General features: G+C 49.7%; 1 long non-coding RNA gene across 2 annotated transcripts; it reads right to left on the reverse strand.

Moving 5' to 3' along the window:
- Positions 1-13,535: 13,535 nt before the first annotated feature.
- LOC137844465 (uncharacterized) lies at positions 13,536-17,041 on the reverse strand. 2 transcript variants are annotated; one of them, XR_011089913.1, is made up of 3 exons: positions 16,852-17,041; positions 16,358-16,495; positions 13,536-15,264 (listed from the first exon to the last, which is right to left on the reverse strand). It is a non-coding gene; the product is annotated as an uncharacterized lncRNA (long non-coding RNA). The 2 variants fall into 2 exon arrangements; XR_011089914.1 differs by having other exon boundaries at positions 16,612-17,041.
- Between the last annotated feature and the right edge of the window lie 572 nt (positions 17,042-17,613).

The following is a 17,613-nucleotide window of genomic DNA, read 5'->3' on the forward strand; positions in this document are numbered from 1 at the left end:
CGTCAGAATTAATGGCAGTCAAAGCCCCTCCAGAGACTAAAGCAAGTGAAACAGCCTCCAAGACCATTTATCATCAAGTAGCTGAGCGGGATCCTTGGACGGGGTGAAGCACAGACGTTAAAACCCACAGGGGTAAGCCCCTACATCCTCACTTCCCACCAGCAGGCTCCTTTCTTGCAGGTACGTGAGCATCGCTGCTGCTGCAGGTGGTTCAGATGCAAAACCCAGGGCAGCCAAAGGTATTTGGGGTTGCTGGCCCCTAAAGGAGGGGTTTTCCAGGAGCTGTGTCAGTGCATTCACTACTCTGCACGATACCCAAGGGATCCCTAAATGCTTGGGGCATTTGCCATGGTCTGCTTGGAGCATCGTGGTGCAAGCCTGGTTTGGGGCTACAGGAACGGGGCAGGACCTTTTGCTGAAAGCTTCTGGTTCAGGTTGTGTGGGTTTATTTTCTGTACCGAAGGGAGATGCCGTTGCTGTCTCCCTGCTCTCCTCGGCGTAGCTCGATCTAGCTGGAAGCCAGCGGTATGAAAATAATGATATTGGAATGAAAGCGTTGTGTGCCCAGCTGCTTCTAGAACAGCCAAAAAAAGACTGAAATGAAAAAACGCGTAGCAGCCAAGAAATGTGCATTCTGCCAGAGTGAACAGGACCAGAGCTCGGCTGCAGATCTTGCCAGAGCTGAGCTAGACGTGGAAAAGCACAGCCTGCTGCAACCTAATGAAAAGCAAACCGTAGCTGCTGCCACGGCTGAGCTGAACCCAAAGCACGCATCTGCCGCGCTCTCGCACGACCCGGACATCGAGTGTTTGAAGTCATCTTTGAAAGCCTGGGCTTGTGACTGCAGAGTGGGATCCATTCTGGGCAGCTGAGTGCCCCCATCCCCTCCTGGTCCCCTCCTAAGAGGACCACGAGGGCTGCTCCGTGCGGTCCCCATTCAGCACGCAGCTTAATATCCTGGCAGGCGCCTCTCCAGCGGCTCGCGGGGCTGTGAAGGGTGCTTGGCCTCCCACAGTGGCTCATTTACGCAGATTTTTCAAAGGAGCCCCTCTCCCTCTCTCTCTCTCCATCTCTAAAGAGGAATAAACAAGATAAAACAGGAAGCAAATTCAAAAGGAGCCGAGAAGAGGGGAAATACATAAAATAAAGCGAAAGGAGAGCTACAGACCCACGAGAGACCAGATAAAGCCACGGTTGGGTCCCTGCTCCACCAAACCCAACCAGCAGCCTGCCTGCGAACAGTCAGGGAGATTTCTCTTTTATATATATGGCAGTAGATGGAAAAATAGATGATGAAAGTGGGTTTTTTTGCTTGTTTTCCTTTTTTTCTTTCATTTTTTTTTTTTCCTTTTTAGCAAGGGAACAGCTCCAAGGAAGCTGCTGGAGCTAATGGCAGGTGATTTGGGGATAAATAAAAGGCAACAAGATGCCCGTGCACAGGATGCGAGCGGCACCCACTGCCTAAGGACCAGAGCGCCGAGCACTGCGTTCCTTCTACAAAGCACCAGCTAATTCGATAAGTGCTGAGCACACGGAGCAACGCCGTCTGCAGCAGGAGAAATCATCTCAGCCCTGAGCGATGCAGCCCATGGGGTGAAGCTTTGGGGGGCAGAGGAGCCGGAGGTGCTGCCCCCAGAGCTGGCAGCAGCCGGGCACGTTCCTGGGGGGCTGCGGATGGGCCAGCCCCAAAAAAACGGAGCCGAGCAGCTGGGAGGAGTGGGACCGCAGCCTGAAAGCCAGAGCCAGCAAGCGACGGGGGACACGAGGCCTCTAATTAGCGCCTGCAGGAAAATGAATGAGCAGCACTGCCAGTGCAGGTGTCCTGCCTGGAAAAGCGTCGCGGTAGGATGGGGAAGGGTGAGCAGGAGCCGCTGCATCTGGGGAAGGAGGCGGGTGTGCCCGACAGCCTTAACTCTCTCTTTACTTGTCTCCTCAGGATCTTACCGCAGGGAATGGGCACGTCTCAGTGAGGCCAGTTGGGTCTGCTAGGGCGAGACCCCACTTAGAGGAAAGGGGAGGATATCTTCACCAACAGACATCCCACAACAATTAATATCCATTTATTAGGAACACCTGAGAGGTAAATGGATCCCTGGCTCCTCATTATGCACTGTCACCTCGTGTTCCTGAGCTCCAGTATGGATCACTGGGATTTGCACGGCCCCGAGCTTGTAAATAAATGACTGTCGGCTTCTGCACACGTGGCAACAGGAGCTTTCCCCACGAGCAATCCTCTGTTGTGGACGTACACATAGCTGGAGCTGTTTTAGGCGGCTTTAACTGAACCCTGAGGGTCTGCTCCTGCTCGGTGGCTGAATGTTCTCCTCTAATGAGTCCCCTTCTGATCAGAGCAGGGACGGATCCGCTGACTTGCTCCTAGGGCTGTCGGAGCAGGGGAAGGCACAGGTGCTGACACCCCCACGCGAAGGAGAGGCAAAGGAGGGGAGTTTCAGCCCGAGCTGATAAATGAAAAAGCGCCTGCACATCTCCAGGCAGGGGGGGTTGCTTCTCTTGTCTGGTGGTGCAAAACCACGTAACTAAATGGTGAATAAACACCAGGTAAATAAATGGTGAACCAAGCCGTGCCAAGCCGAGTGGGAAAGCTGCCAGCACGGAGCTGCTCTGTCCCCCCCCCTGTACCCTTTGGTGCCGATAACGGGCTTCCAGCCAGGGAGGGGCACTCAGCTCTGGCTTTTAGAGGCTGCTGAGTTATCTCGCACGCTGAGAAAAGCGCATTTGTGTGCGCTGGGCTCGTTCACAACAGCGCTTTGTCTGCAGCCGCTGAGCCCAGGCTGCCGTAGCTAATTAGCACAGAGAAATGGGCATTCTTGCTGCACCCCTGGTGTCACCCAGGGAAGAGGGACAGGCTGCAGAGCCGCTTCCCAGAGCTGTGCCTGCCCCCGGTACAGAGTGGGGGGCTCTTCCCTCTGCATTTGGGCAGGGTTTCGTGGATTTGCATCCCTGATACGACACAGGAGCTGCTGCTGCACGCTAGCCGCAGGGTGATCAGCAAAAGTGGCTGCTGCATCCGGGCCACAAGCATCTGTCTTCCTTTCTGAGCCCAAATTCTGTTCATTTAGACCCTGTTGACCATGAAGGGATCCCCAAAGCATTGATAAAGCTGCCCATCACCTGCACAGGCTTCCTATTTGGTGCAGAAGCTGGCAAGGTCACAAGAAAAGCGTATCTGTGTGTTCCCAGGGAATTTCAACTTCCCAGGCAAACTGAAAACAGGAAGGAAAGTTTTCTTTCTTATTCAGGAGAGAGAAGCTCCTAAAACTCCACAAACCACTAAGAAGCTTGCAGCTCTCTCTAGGCTTAAGCCTTGTATTTTATCTAATCTCAGCCCTCTCCATGAACACGAGATTCTTCATGTTCTCTTCACCAACCGCCTCTTCCCATATGGGACCCAAAAGAACTGGAAGAACACACACACACACACACACACACACGAAAAAAAAAAAAAAAAAAAAAAGAAAAAAAAAAAGGGTCTATTTAAGAGGTCAGAGCAACCACAAGAGATTTTAACTGCAAAACTGGGTGATGCTGATTTTCTTAGAAATTCAAACTGCAGCAGGGTGCCTATCGGCTCACAAACATCTCGATCATTGCCATCCGAATTCCAAACAAACCTGGGTTGAATTTTAATTTTTCTGTTGAAAACAGAGTCCTTTTGGAAGAATTCCCAAAGCCAGCAGCCTCCCTCTTCATTGGGAATCAATGGAAATTGTGCTTGTGCCCATAAGGCTTCTGCATCAGCAGAGGCATCACACCCACAGGCCCTTCTCCAGGAGCACCTTTGCTGTTCACAAGCTCGCTCTCAAAATGCCTTTCCCCTACCGAAATCCCCAAGGGAATACAGACTACTACACAATTATTTTTATCTTACAGAAAAAATAGCAATATATTATGAACAATCACCAAAGAGGTGCTTAGATGCACCTAGTCTGGACTAGAAATTAAAGGTCATAAGGACAATGAAAGGATATGTCCCTGGCACATAAAACTACAAAACTTCTTAATAGCTGATGTGGCAAGGAGAAACCTGTAATTCAGGCTGATATTCATAGCCCAACTGCTTATTAGGAAGCTTTAAATAAAAAATAATACATATTTTCTTCAGTACTAAAGAGCTATTATACACACTGCACATCTAAATCTGCTTCTAAGTTATAATGAAAATAGAGATTCCAAAGAGAAAGAGCTAAACCACTGGATTAAACACGAGAGATATAATTAAATTTGACACAATGTAGAAATTGAAAACAATTATTAGATTATAAAGGCAGTGCATGAGTCACCCGGGAAGATACTACAGGAAAATGGTAATAAATGGCAGGGCGTCACTGCTTGCCGAGCTACTAAAGCATTGGGAAGCAGAATACTGTACGAAGTGCCATTTCCTTGAAGTCCAGGAGAGGACTATCCCAATTCATCTTTTGGTTCCAGTTTTGAGTTGTGTTTTAGTGGGGCTATAAAACAGGGAAGTGGTCCCAGCCTCACGGTGGCTGCATGCGGTGGTGGGAGCAGAGACAGAACATCCCCAGGCCAGGCAGCACTGCCATTAACTCATGCTCCAGACACCAAGGCACAGGCCAAAATGTTGTATTTATTTTCATGAATCTGCCTGAATTTGGCCACTAATGTCAGCCAGGTCTCAGACCGATCCCACGCATCCAGGGGTGGCTTCCACCAGCGGCACCCCTGTGGCTGCAGCCTGGCACCTTCCACACGCAGCTACTTTAAAAGCTGAACATCACCGAATTAATACAGCCGTATCTGCCATCGCCTGACAAGGATATGTAAAACGCAGCTTTAAAAATCATTCAGGTCTGTGGCTTACTGGAAATATTTGTCTCCCATGAGTTTTTACTGTTTCTATAGACTTTGGGAAAGGCGCTGTCGTAAAGACGCTGATTCAACAACTGCTGCTGCTTAAAGGAAGGGGCCTCTCCCTTTCCCAGTGGGGTTACCTATGCTTAGCACTGCGGCACACTTGTTGAAAGAAATAATAAATGTAACAGGCTCCTTGACGTGGAGGTTAAGCGCAGTTAATGACTGATCGCATTCCCCAGCAGCACTGGGCTTTGTGTGCAGGGCCCCAGTTGCTTGATAATTTCTTGTGCAGCCACATTTTTCTGGCTCCTGCCCGGAATGTGAAGTTCAACGCCCACCAGCTCGGGTTCATTTCCCACCTGTGCCCCCGGTGCTTCCCCTGCAGCAGCCCCTCGGCAGCCTCAGGGATGAGGGACATTAGTCAGGACACGTGAGGATGGCAGGAGCTCGGATAAAACTCGATTACGATTCCAAATTGTGTTTTAAGTGTTAATTAATGGGCACCTCCAAGGCAGGATGACACGTAACGGTGACAATTTCCTGTCACTGCAACCCCGTCTTCACTAATTAATCTGGTGTTCAGTGTAATAACACTGACCGTGGTGAACTTAAATTATTGAAAAGAAATATATAAACCCTTTAATAATCATTAACAGCATCTTCCTGGTGTACTACTTCATTAAAGATCTGTAACCTGTAAAATTAACAGTCAGGGGACCCAGGGGAAAAGGAAATCAAACGGATGATCATATAACGATGAGTGCATGTATTGCTGTCAGTTTGCTTTTTTATTAGTTCAATTATCACAAAACCTGGACAAATCATACTCCTGTTACCCGTGGTACCATTTTTTCAATTGTTGCATGGCAAAGGGCTACCGACGCCCCAGCAAAAGTGGAATTTGCATCAATTCCTGTACATCTGCTATAAAAGGACACTATCGTTATTTCCTTGGAACCGTGTGGTCTCCAGATAAAAATAACAGCGCCTTCTTCCCTCCTGCTTGGTGTGTTTAACATTTATGATTGCTGCTCTACCTCTGTTAGGCATTCTGCCTGCTTTGGAACAATAGCGCATTTCTGAATTCAACATTTTCAGTTTTTAAAGCTGCAGGTCTCCAGGTCCCCTTAAGCTAAGACAGCTGAAAAACCAGCGCGTTCTTCCAACAGCCACTGGCCCCCTGCCTTGCAAAGCAGTTCAGCATTAATTCAGCATTAATTCAGCATTAATTCAGCATTCCTCAGCGTGTGCAGCTTCGCAAGGGGCTGGGAGCTGCCTTCTCTCGGGCACGTACTCTCTGCCCTGGAGACCCACCTGTATCCTCACCCACAAACCCTCCAGCACCGAAACCTCTGTGCATCCACAGCACTAACACGGCACTGCTGCAGAAGCAGGAGTTAATTTGCTGCTGGTGCCATCAGTGCAGCATCCTGAGCCGGGCTCATCTGCTGAGCAAAACGCACCTGGGAGCCAGCTCTCGGTCATCTCGGTGCTTTGCCCACCTGCAGCATCCTTTGAAACACCCCCCTGGCCAGTGGACCATCCGTAGCACCCCATGGGAATTGATGGGGATTCCCCATCAGTGTCTGTGAGCCCGGGATGGGGATGGGGATGGGAAGGATGCTGAACTGGTCCTCCCAAGCCGCTGTCTCCATGCTTGATGCACATGGATGCAAAGACAGCATCATGTGGCAAAACCTGGTCCCTGCTGACTTCAGCAGCAGCCATCAGGTAAATCCCACAGCTCCTCAGACCATGGCTTAATAAACAGCTTGTTTGTGCTCACCGAGTTCACTGATCTCTTTCCAATAACAGCTACTGAGTCCCTGCTGTGATCCAGCCCGAACCGAGCATCCCGTTGTGCCCATCCCCAGACTTCCCTGTGGATAAAATAAACTCCACGCAGTTCTGCTATTGAAAGCTCAGGGGCGGTTAAAGTCCTGGCAGCAATATCAGGTGGAGCAGGACAGTGTGGAAGGGTGCAGAGGGGGCACAGTCCTGCTGCTCGCTAGGAAAGGCTCTGATCACCAAGCCTGCAAACCCTGGAAAACCCGGCGACCTCACTCTGTTTTTCATTGCAGGCACTGCTACAAGCTATTAGGGATTGAAGAGCTTTCTAGCAGCACACAAGTCCATGACCAGAATGCCACTAAAATCACAGTAAGTCTTAATAATTGCAGCAATATCCATCTACAAATTACTATAACGTTTGAAAAAAATCCTCACGACACAATTTCATAATGGCACTTCAGCAAAATTCATCTCAGGAAAGCCAACAGCGCAGCATCCCATGCTGAAGAATATTTTTTGCTTCCTACTAAATCTTGTTTGGGGGAGCCCAAAGGGCCGGGGAAAAACCTGCTACATCACTTCTTCCAGATAATTTTGATTTGAAATCCTAATAAGTCACTATCCTGGTCCCAGTTTAATACAGTCAGGTATTAGCTGGCACTGTTTCTATTTAACAAGGAGATCATAAGGAGAAAGGGAAAGTCTGAAGCCTTCATTCTTGTGTATGTTAATTCCTGTTTCCACTGCTCTGACATAAAACCCCATTTGTAGCCCATCCGAGCCTTCTACAGGAGAACCACGCTGGAAATGCAGCGCTGACCCTACCTGAAGACATCTCATCTGCCTTTTACTCCGTTGCATTAGTGCTCGTTGCTGAAGCAGAGGCAACATCGCTTTGGAGATACCGCACAGAGAAGGTACCAGAGGCTGATGTAATGCAGAGCAAGTGGGAGCTCAGGGCACCCTTCCTGCACTGCTCTGCAGGCTCCTGAAAACGCGTTATTGACTCCGAGGGGGAATATTTACGACTGCTCATTAGCACAGCGAGGTACATGCAGCAGCGGTCAAACAACAAAAGTCACAGACCGAGGACTCAGGATTATTTGCCTGTGATTTGTTTGCTTTCTCTCTTTGGTTTGTAGCAGAGCAGCCTGCTTAGCGATTTCCAGGCATAGCACACGTCGATAGCGTGCCTTGCTGGAAATGCAAGAGAATAAAACTGCGGGCAGGCCTCCCTCTGGATCCCACTCATACGGGCTCCTTGATATGCTTTAATTACTGATTTGACCTTGGTCTTTGCCTGAAGAAGGAATGTAAGTATGAGATGCTGCGTAATTGCTGTCAGAAGTGGTTTAACTCATTAAATGTTTACACGAGGAACCCTCTTCACTTCCCAGCATCACCAAGCAGGCTTTAAGGAAATTAAAATCCTAGGTCTTTGTAATCAGCCTTATAGTCGGTTGGGGGATAATTAATGAATGTATCTGACACCATTAAGCCAGCAGGTACTCCTCTGCACCACTGGTCAGCATTAACTAAAAGGGTGGCACAAAAAACAGTGCTGGAGCATTGCAGGAGCTGCTGGAGCAAGGGGAGAGTGCTGAACACATCCAGATCGCAGAATTTATTCACAGGTCTCCTGTGGCCCCTGCCACTATCACAAAACCAGGAATTTATCCTTACAAACCACCAAAAAGGTCAGGAAAAGCTGTTTTCCGTGCCTTACAAGTGAGAGCGGATCCAGTATCTAGCAGGAATAACATGCTGCTTGATTTTATACAGGAGCTTGGAACTGAGCTAAATCAAAGAGAATTCTGACATAGATTAGGTGATCCCTGAGATAATTACTGAGTATACTGAGCAGAGCAGTGTTTGCCTACATATTAATGTGTCTACCCATATATTTATCTGTGAGATTATCAGACACTCTCATGCCGCCCTCTGCTTCCTCCAGTTGTGTGCCTGGCTGTTAATGCCTGCTCATTATGCAGCTTCTCAAGCTGGGCTCTTACCTCTCCACCCCAGGACTTAATTCTGGGGTTAAGGTCTCTAATTAGCCTGCAGCAATTTAACATTTCTCTTAGAAATGCCAAATTCTCTTTTGGCAGGAAAATGTTTCGATTCCATCGTGGTGGTGGCTCTCCAGGAAAAAAAAAAAAAAAAAAATCGCTGGGGCTCGTGCTCTTTGAGCTCACTTCGTGTGCCCTTTGGATGCTGGGGCAGCTTTCACTGCCTGCATCCCTGGCAGCCAGTGCTGTCCACTGGCAGAAAATGCCAAGCATGGAGCAAAAAAAGGCAGCTGCCTACCATGGGAACACTGGACTCTTGCTTTAGCCTTGCTGCAGCAACCAGTCAGCTCTGCTAGGATGGGAAGGGCAGATTGCGTTGAGTGGGCTTGGATCCTTCCCTGCTAAGGTGTTTTGGTGTGGTTGCTGTTTTTTCCCACGCTGGAGAGGTGTTTTCGCTTCGGAGCTGGAACCGCAGAAGAGTTTATTACCCCTGAGCAATGGAGGGAGCTGGAGATGAGAACGCAGCTGGTAAATAGGTCAAATCAATTTGTGGAAACCTCGGTGCCACCGTGGCTGGGTGAGCAGAGGGAGAGGAGCATAGCTGTGTGTTGAGTTTTGTAACATCCACTGGAAGCTCCCAGTGGGATATGGAAAAAGAAATGTGAATATTTCTATACTCATAGATTGCTGATGGGCTTGGAAATGCCTCCTTTTACCTAATGAGGTCCAGCTCCTCTGGGAGATGGAAAACATCAGATCCACAGGTCCCAGGCACTTCACCTGGACTCTTCCACTCCTTCCACCTCCGGAGCAGCCTCTGGAGTCTGTTCTCTTTATTCTCTGGTGTCTGTTCTCTTTGGTGTGGCCTTGGCTGTGCAGACTCAACCACATTGCCACACTCAGGTCGACTCTGGGCACCAAGCACCACTGCATATTTTCAGTACCAGCCTTTGCAGTGGGGCTGGTCGATGACATCTGGTACAGGGATAACCAAATTCTGCCTTTGAGTTTCGATGCAGTGACCTGGTCCACTGAGATCTTCTACAAGTACCCTCCCAAAGTTATCTTTTCCTTGTGCAAAGCCCTCTGAACGTAGCACACAGCCTCACAGAGGTTAGAGGTAGGAACAACTCTGTGTTTCTTGCATCCTGGCAGCACTTGGAGCCTTACCCGAAGGCTCAGCTCCCACGAGGTTTTGTGCCTTCCCCGGGTGGGATTTACCAGCTCCACTCACATCTCACGTGGCCCTGGCATCGTTTGGTATTTGCTAGCTCCTTGCAGCAACCCTGCTGTTCTGGCCAAAAGGCTGAGGGCAGGAAAGCAACCTGGAGCGATCCAACTTCTGGGCGTGCTGGAGAACAGGAGCTGTTCCAGGAGGAACTTGACTCAAGTCCAGGATAGGTTTGCAAGTGCACGGAGCGTTGCTTCCTTGAGATTTTTACAAGCATCTTACAGAGAGGTCAGCTCCTCAGACACCCCTGCTAGGCTGCGCATATTCTTTAGGTGATGCTGTCTCTTCCCTAGCAATGCTTCCCATCTCTTAGTGGATCAGGTGGTAAGCACAGGACCGGTTTCACCTACTCCATGCTGGGAGGAAGAGGAGGGCTCTGGGGAAGTGGTGCAGCGGGGCGAAGGGCAGCCTGCCAGCTGCCAACGGATGCGCGCAGGGGCAGGCTGAGCGCCGCTGCAGCCTGGGTGTCGCAGCGTGGGGCTGCAATTTGGGTGTGTGCACAGATGGGAAGAGCTGATGTAAGAAGCCAGAGCGGTTCCCAGCTCGGAGCAGACCCATTAACCTCTCACGGCTGCGGCTCCCAGATCAGCTGAGAGAGAGCTGCGTAGGCCGGGGCGTGCAGCTGAGGCCAAGAGGAGTGCACGGAGAAGATACCGGGGCTCCTGGCACTGCTGCTGCTTTGCTTTTCGCTGAACAGCGTCTGCCACTCACAGATTTATGAGGTTCTGACTCGTTTTAACAAAAAAAAGATCCCAGGAAGAGCTCAAAACCCCCATATCTAACACCCCTTGTTCTGAGGTGAAAATCGAATTGCAAGCGAGCCACTTGTCTTTTCCATATGTTTACCCTGACCCCAGCTGATTTCTACAACTGTCACTTAATTAATCATCCTATTTCATTTAATCAATCAGCCTATTGTAATTAATTGAAATGTATGTATGCAAAATGGCAAATGGTTCTCCCAGGAAGGGCCTTGGGGGAATGCGCTGTCAGCAGCAGCGCTCTGGGAAGCTTGTTTCATTTCTATAAACGCATAAATACAAATACTGATGACTTCATGGTCTGAATATTAATGCAGGTAATTAAACTTGCTTATTCTGGCAGGTAGCAGCACGCCAGGGCCTGGCCCGGGGAGGCTCCACAAGCCAAGCCCCGTGACGCTGCCTGTGCTGCACGAAGACGTTCTTGGCCCTTGATTTATCTCTGCGGAAAGGAAGGGAGGAGAGGCACAGAGGTGGTCAGATAGGCAAGATAACGTGAGAGACAGGTGAGATTTCCTCCTCTTTGAGGTATTTAATATCTAGGTAGTGGGACGGGACACAGACCAGGCTGTTGTAGTGCTTTGAGATGGCAGCTGAGGCAGAAGGGGGGCTCCTGCTGCATGGCACTGAAATATTTAAGAAGTTTACCACCTAGATGAGATTTTCTCACCCACATATGCTTTCCCCACAAGTTCTCAGCTTCTCTGCTGCTCAGCTTTCGTTTACAGCAGCAGAAAGCATTGGACTTGCTGTGGAACCGGGACAGGAGAGAAACCGCAGCCCCTGCCCAGTTGCCAGAATCAAATTAAGATCAAGAAAGGGTCGGTGGCTTTTAGGAAGCTGCGTGGCCATCAGCAAAATAATGGGCTGCTACAATACACCAGAGGGTTTGCTGGGCAGGGCTGTGCCAGCAGCCCTTTGATTAGTATTGCCAGCACACACTTGCACAGATGCACGTCTGGTTGCCTGGCTAAGGGGAGAGACAGTTCAGCTTTCCTTCCCCCACCCCGTCAGCTCCCAAGAGCGGTATTAACCGCAGGACACGCCACACAGACCTCCGTGTAATTCAGGGTCCACACGGAAAAGAAAAGAAGCCTTATTATGTCTGTGCTCAGCAGCTCTCCAGGACTAGGTACAGAGCTCTGTACTGAGCAGTTTGAAGTCTGGATCCTTTATAAGGTATCAGGACTGAGTTTTCTTCCTAGGACTGGGAAAAAGAGGTTTATTTCATCTGTTAAACTAAAATAAAAGCCTGGTGAGGAAAAATAGCATGGTAATAGGCTCTGGGATTTGGTGCATGGGACATAAGGACTTCATTCCTCCAGACCAGCATCCAGGATGCTGCATGGAACTGAGGGACGAGAACACCTCCAGCCTCTGGAGTTCCCTGGACGTCACAACCCTCTGAGGAAAGGCTCTAGCTCCCTACCACGACAAACCACAAGCACCAGGTGAGAAACAGATTGTGGAAAACTCTGAAGATTTCTCCCATGCACACTCAGTTCTAGCCACAGCAACAGTCCATCAGTACTGGGCTGATGGTGAGGCTTTGGGCATTGACTCCTTTTCCCCTAAAGAATAAGATTTTGACCCACGTTTGTCTGATCGTGACCATGTCTGAGGGTTTTCTTTCACTACTGATGATTTTCAGAAGTCCTCCACACCAGGAGTGAGAAGTGTGTGACAGCACAAACAGAGGAGGAAGCCTCCACACACCTCCTAAAAACTTTCTGGAGAGGTTCTTACGAACAGGAGAAAACGAACAAAGGAATTAAGAGCTCGTGGGAAATGGTTGACCCAGCATCCCCCCAGGAGAAGTATAAATAGCTGCCCTGATTCCCTGCATTCACATCGGATCAGTCTGCCCTTTGTCCAGTCCTGCCTGCTCAAAGCCTGAAAGCATCTCGGCAGCAGCTCTGCCAGCTTCAGGGGAAGGATCAGCCTTCCTTCAGGGTTTCTTGCTGTTCTGCATCCCTCCACCTAACGGGCTCCCACAGGCTGGCCAGGCTGGAAGAGCTAAGCCAGACCATAATACAGCTCATGTTCTTGGCAATCCCGTCCCGTGTGAAGGAGCTAACTCCAAGCAGTAAGAGTACGTGTGCGCAGTACAGCGTGGTGCACTGCCAGCAGCTGGGGCTGCACTGGCATTTTGAGCTGGGTACAAACCTCGTTCCAGCAGGATTTGTTAGCAGGATGCAGCCACACGCTGATAGCTGCTCTCTCTCCAGCTCACCATGCAATTCCTTGAGGGTTTTCTGCTCAGCAAAACCTTGCACAATGTGACAACAGCCAGCTTCCCAGCCCCACGCAGAGGCACTACAGCATAGCAAAAAAAAAAATAAATTAAAAAAATCCATCAACTTTTTGACTTCAGTATTGGAATTGTTCCTCTGCAGGCTGCATGTCACCTTCACATTAAAAGTTTATGTCAAGCCAAACACCAATTTTGAACTGCACCCAGATTTCCTACATGTCTAGGGGCTAAATGCTAGGGTTGTTCAGCAGGCACAGCAGCAAGCTGTGTAGAAGGGAGAGCCTTCTTCTGATCACCTTAAAGGCGTGATTGCTCTGCATCCTGCTTTAGGGGAGACCTTGTATTCTGCTAAGAAAAAGAAAAAAAAAAAAGAACTTTGCAGAAAAAGTCATCTCCTGAAAGCTTTTTTTGGAACTGGATCTTGTAGCAGCAGCAAACACATAACACATGAGTAAGTCACAGCCTGCAGAATCTGCCCTCCCTCGTGTGCTGGGGGAGATCAGTACCTGTTGCTTGCCAACTGCTATCGTGCCTGCATTCTCAACATTAAAGGCTCGGAGCCCAGTGAGCTACGTCCTGCTCCACAGCAGAACAAGGAACTGCTTTGCAGAAGTGCTCTTTACATCAAAGAAAGAAGCGAACAGGGATCGATGCTTTTCAAGTCTAAGCTGAGGCTTGTAAGCTGCTGGTAGGCACATCCTGAATAGCACGGCCTTTCAAACGGAGAGGAACCTACAGAGACAAGGGTGAGTTCGGGCTCTGAGAAGTGTCTACGACTAAAAAGCAGCTGTTCCACCCTCCTCTGCTCCGTGACCTGCTGGTAATGCTCTGGTTCAAGACTGAAGCTGCTCGTCTCAGATCTTGGGCTCGGATCAGCTGAGGCCGAAGGACTGTAGGATGGTCACCGTGCCTTGAGCAAAAGGCAAAGCAAATTTACTGCTGCCCAGCACTGGGTGAAGAGATGTGTTCACACATGTGCCTGGAAGGACTGCCAGCACCAACCACCTCTCTGCACCCCTCAAGTCACTCCTGAACTCAGACCATTGATCTGGGAGAGGGGCCCAGTGCCCGTCAGGCTGCCCTGAGCATTGGCTGCTCCCTTGCAGCAGCCCCAGGATCAGACACACGAAGCAACCTGCACGAGTGAGAAAACAGCTTGCCTTTGCTCCGGCAGCTTTTACAGGTTACAGTCAGGCTGCCAGAGCAGAAATCAACATTTCCTGACCTTTGCAGAGCTTACTGCTGTGCTGCACAAGCGAATGACTCTGCAGAGCAAAGGCCTGATGTGTAGGTATAGAGAAAATAAATAAAACGTCTGCACAGTGTCTTATGAGCTCACCTCTGCACTGCAGAGCGGTTTCCTGCTGCCTCCACCACCCCAGCACAGCAGAGCCTGGTCTCTACTGTGGCCTCACCTGAAATATCCTGAGAAAAGCCCTTCTCACGTCTTTTCTTGGAAGGTGTCTGTTCCTCCTGCCTGTTCCAGACAAGCTATTACCTAGGCTCTGGATAAATGACTCATTTCTTCAACAGATCCCACTTGAAGCCAAATACTTGCCACACGTCTTAAGCTAAGCAAGGCGCGTTGGGCAACTCACACGGAAGAATTGCTGCACAAACCCTGGAGAGCGTGAAGAGCCTGTTTGCAGTCTTGGGACCAGAGCTGGATTCCAAAGAAAAGCCAGTAAATACCCAATACGACACGGGGAGAGCACACACAAAGCCCTGACCTTCACTGCTTGGCCTCAGCTCCCATCACTTCTCCTGTGAGCCAGGTGAATGAATCCGTGGGCATCCTCCACCAAGCTGGATCCTTGCGATTATGCAAGATTTTTAATGCAGAATATCAGCAAAAGAAAACCGAGACCAGATCCAAGAGGAAAACAATCCAACAAATCACCAAGAATAATTATAGGAACACACTGAATATTTCTTTGATTTACCATCAACCCTAGTAATGAGTCAGACAAGTGTTCTAATTGCATCCGTGAATAAGCTGCTCTCTTATGAATGGCTTCAGATCTGCAAGGAAATAATCCTTTGTGTATGGGGCCTAATGCAGAGGGAGGGTTTTTGAGAGTAAACTAGTTCAGCAAAAAGCTCGGCGTGCAGTCATTGCTGCTCATCAGCAGTATTAGTAGGTCAGGTACTGAAATCTGGGCAACTTTATAGAATTCTGAATACGAGGCACCCACAGAAAAGTCTGTCTGGTGCAGAACAGAGGTGGTGCAGAAAAAAAAAATTAAATAAAAATCTCAAGGCACAGTCACATCCCTGCCTGTCTCCATTCACAGGGCAGCAGCAGCTGGTCTGGCAAAGAGGCACCGTCTGGGGCTGGGATGCCTCCAGCCCGTACGCAGCAAAACGCTCCTCCTGATGTACCTACGGCCAGAAAAAACCTCAGAAAGTAAGTGCAGTAAGATCTAGCCTCAAGGAACCAAGGAACAGGAGAGAAGGATCAAATGTATCTGGAAAGCAGCTGCTGCATGAGCAAGCCTCGCAGGCTGGGCCGTGCCAGCACGATGTGCCTGCCAGAGCCCACAGCCCTTGAGTCAGCTCACGCCAGCCCCAGCGTAGGAAATGCTCAGGCACTCTCTGAATTGGTGAAATCTCTTGAATTTTAGGTTCTCTACAGGGCTGTGCAGAGGAGAACAGACAGTGCTGCAGCCCTAGGGAAGAGGTAAAGCAGTTCTGATAAATTAAAGACGCGCTCTTGCATCAAAACCCCTTGCCAAGAAATCACGACAAAGGGAAGCTGCAAGGCAGGGAGTGCAGGCTGCAGAGCTCCCCCTTCTTTAAAACCCCAAGCAGGGAAGAAAGGGCAAAATCTCCCTAAAGCCCAGCCAGAGCCCAGCCTGCTGGGGGAATCCCAACAGAGAGCTTCTTCTTTTGCTTCCTCCATACAGTAAATGGATTTGCCACTTCAATATTCTTTTAGAGCAAGCCTTAAAGCAGCTCATTTCCAACACACAGGGGCTACAAGGCTCTGCTGGTAGAAGTATTTAAAAATCTCTATTGTAGCAGGGAGAGCAAGTCGCTCCTTCACCTTTTCTTTTTTGGCTCCTTCACCTCTTTTTTGAGCAGAAGCTGTCGTCCGTAACCTATTGGGAGTGCAAAGAGAACCCCAGCAACTAACCACCCCCACCAGCCACCCCGAGTGCGTGCCGAGTCTACAAACCAGGCTGTGCAGAGGCAGAAAAAGCAGTGCCCTGCCCTCAAACTGCCACAATTTGGCAGCTGGATTGAAGGGGATTCTCAGTTATATTCCCCACCCCCTGCGGCTTTAGCCTGCTCCAGGCTAAACAAACCCAGCTGGCGTTGGTGGCACGGGGACCCCCCCAGCATCTCAGCCTGCAGCAGCCACGCAGGTGCTTCCCGGGGCAGCAGCAGCTGCGGTGGCTTCTGACACGTTAAAGAGTTCTGAGCAAGGAGGAGGAAAAAAAAAAGAAAAAGTGACAATGTGGCTCGGTCTCACCTCCTTACGTGCAAAACGCCTGGTACAGGCGAGGAGAAAGGCATCAGAGGCACTGCACAAACATTTTAGGTCTAACCGTGCTGCACCATATTGCAGGGGGAAGGCTGCTGCTTTGTTCTCTGAACGGCCAGAAACTCCCTTTGCGAAGGAGAAGAATCCTCCATCAAAATTCAATATTGCCAAATGCAAAGAGCTCCCGACTATTGAGCAATATTTTCACTTTGATGCTTAATTACCCCCTACAGTCCACAAACCTCTCCCCGTTGCTTCAGTCTGCAGCCTCGACAAAAGCTACGAAGCAAACAGCAATTACACATTTATTCCAGCAACATTAATGTAACCTGAGTGGGCTCTGGCAGTGCATAACTTCGTGCTGCCTAGCAGCAAAATATAAAGGACGGTCTGAATTAGTAATAGGCTCCTTACTCTCTGCTGCTTGCCACATAAGCATGGCTGATAAGGATGCAAGACAAAGCTACACCTAATTAACATACATGAATTTTAACCATGAAGCCGTTCCCATATATTAGAAAATAAGCCCTGGACAGCTTCTGCCCCCCCATGGCTTGCTAAAAGCTTTTCTGGTAGGATGAGGCAACACAGCAACAACACTTGGACTCATTTGCTCCAGGGAAGAGGCAGGAGCAGAGCCCCAAAACACCCTGCAGGGGTTGAGGCTTTGGGCTCTGCCCCATCCCAGGTGCTTCAGTGGACAAGATCCAGGGTAAATATTTGTGATGAGCCCACCTGGTGCTACAGCTGTGATCCCTGCTCCACGCAGCTGGGTGAAGTTAACAGGAGAAACTCTGCATGGCGTGGCAGAGCACCAGGCAGAAAGCACTGCTCAGGATCAGGTGCTAAGGATTCCCACCACCACCTGAAGGGAGAAAAGGGCTGGGCCACGAGGGTGCTACTGCAGTGGTTGTGAGATAAAGCCAGCCCATTCCTGTCCCAGGGCAAGCTCTCATTAGCATTTTGCTCTCCTGAAGCAGCAGAAGCTTCTCCTTTGCATTAGGAATTGGAATTTAACAGCCAAGGGAAAAGGGGAATAAGTCAGTTTTCGCAGCCCCCTGCATAGCTTTGAGAACTGCCCGCAGTAAAGCTTCCCTCTGATGCTTTCCTGGGCTCCTCCTGGTCCATAGAAAGCACGATGCCTGGAAGTACTGCCCAGCTGGAGCAGCCCAAAGCTGAGTGCCCAAAAAGATACCTCTTCTGCAGGAGGAACAACAGCAGAGCTGTTCCTTGGAAGACCCTAA

This window comes from Anas acuta, chromosome 25 (genome assembly GCF_963932015.1).
Source record: "Anas acuta chromosome 25, bAnaAcu1.1, whole genome shotgun sequence".
NCBI lineage: Eukaryota > Metazoa > Chordata > Aves > Anseriformes > Anatidae > Anas > Anas acuta.